Source organism: Prunus avium, chromosome 1 (genome assembly GCF_965620075.1).
Source record: "Prunus avium chromosome 1, drPruAviu1.hap1.1, whole genome shotgun sequence".
Taxonomy (NCBI): Eukaryota; Viridiplantae; Streptophyta; class Magnoliopsida; order Rosales; family Rosaceae; genus Prunus; species Prunus avium.
This window is the reverse complement of record NC_142284.1, coordinates 28,539,260-28,541,184: the sequence shown is the minus strand read 5'-3', so window position 1 is coordinate 28,541,184 and position 1,925 is coordinate 28,539,260. Positions and strand designations below refer to the sequence as shown.

Here is a 1,925-nt window from a genome sequence, read left to right as displayed (position 1 = left end):
TGCACTTTCTTGAATATTTCCATTATCTCATCCAAGCCTTGATCTTTCTTTGACTTTGATAACCTGCTGGGAAAGGGTGCAATAGGCCTAAAAGCATTAGATGAAATTGGAACTTGATTAGCATTAGATGATACCTTAGGGCCTGTGCTCTTTCCAAGAGAATTGAGGGGCTGTTTGGTGGAACCTGTGGGCTGCCCTTGTGGTGGCTGAATGATCTCCACGTTTTCTCCATCTTCTTGCTCTTCATTGGCATCTCCAACCTTATTATCAACTTGTTTACCACTTCTCAAGATGTGCACTGCTTTAACTTGCTCATGATGCCTTGGATTCACCTCCGTTTGGCTTGGAAAAGTTCCGGATGCTCTATTGCTCATGGAGGATGCAATCTGCCCAACTTGCACTTCTAGTTTGTTCACTGCATTTTGAAGATTCTGATTGGTTTGCATCTGTTGCCCCATGAACTTCTTGAACATGTCTTGCAATTCTCCCATTTGATCACCCCTTTGCTCTTGTACTTGTTGGGGAGCTTGCTGGAATTGCCTTTGTTGTATTTGAAATCCTGGGGGAGGTCCTTGAGATTGTTGCACATTTGAATTATTGCTCCACCTGAAATTAGGATGATTTCTCCACCCCGGATTGTATGTGTTTGAGTAAGGATCATTCTGAGGATTCCTTCCTTGAAGGGCATTTGCTTGCTCTAGCATGTGCTTTGCAAAAGATTGGTCTTGAACTTCCTCTTTGCTTCCTAGAGGGCCAGTCACTGCCTGTTGAAGCAAAGAACACATAACATCAAGTTTTGCATTAATCTCATTATTAGTACTTACCTCAGAGACCACAGCTTTCATAGGAGCTCCTCTTCCTTTATTGTAGCTCCATTGTTGAGAGTTGGTACTCAAAGATTCAAAGAGAGTAAAAGCCTCATCTGCTGTTTTGTTCATCAGTCCTTCTCCACTTGTTGCATCTACCATCATCCTTTCGGAATCAAGCAAACCTTCATAGAAAGATTGCATTTGCATCCAACTCTCTATATTGTGGTGTGGGCAAGAACTCATCATCTCCTTGTACCTCTCCCAGCATTCATGAAAAGCTTCTCCTTCTCTTTGTGTGAAACCAAGAATTTCCTTTCTAATCTTGTTAGTCTTTTGAGCTGGAAAGAATTTCTGCAAAAACTTATTAGAAAGCTCATCCCAAGTACGAATTGAAGCATTAGGCAAAGAGTATAACCATGACTTAGCCTTATCTTTTAAACTGAATGGGAATAGCCTCATCTTAATCTGCTCATCATCAAGTCCTTGAATTTTGATTGTAGCACATATTTCAAAGAATTGCTTAACATGCATGTAAGGATCCTCAGTGGTATTACCATAATAAGTTGGAAGAAGATGAATCATACCACTTCTAAGCTCAAACCTGTCAATTGTGAGTTGAGGATAGACGATGCACGAAGGTTGATCAGTGACTTTGGGGATGGAAAATTCACGCAGGGGTTTCCTAGGTTGGACAACAAGCGCACCACCTCCTTCATCATTATTGTCGTTGTTTGGAATCTCTGCCATCTTGCTTGAACCTTCAGATTCGTAGCTCTCAGATTCAGCACTTAAAGAACTATAATTCCTCCTTAAACCAACACGTACAGCAAAAGTTCCTGGTGAAATTGGCTCAGAATCAGATTCGGACATATATGCACACACAAGAAACCAATTAGTGCCTTCAAATGGAGATAACAACTAAAAAGAAAAACAGAATACAGAAATAAAAACCAACGAAAACAAAAACAAAAACACTCAAAGTAATCTAACTATAGCACCATCGTTACCGGTTCCCCGGCAACGGCGCCAAAAACTTGTTGAGCCTATTCCTAACAACTAAAATGAGTTATTAAAAATAGAAACTTCAATTCTCGCAAGTGCACGAACCATTTATAG

General features: G+C 40.5%; 1 non-coding gene across 1 annotated transcript; it reads left to right on the top strand.

The window, feature by feature from the left end:
- Positions 1-1,026: 1,026 nt before the first annotated feature.
- LOC148297680 (small nucleolar RNA R71) lies at positions 1,027-1,133 on the top strand. Its single transcript, XR_015833290.1, has one exon. It is a non-coding gene; the product is annotated as a small nucleolar RNA R71 (small nucleolar RNA).
- The last annotated feature ends 792 nt before the right edge of the window (positions 1,134-1,925 follow it).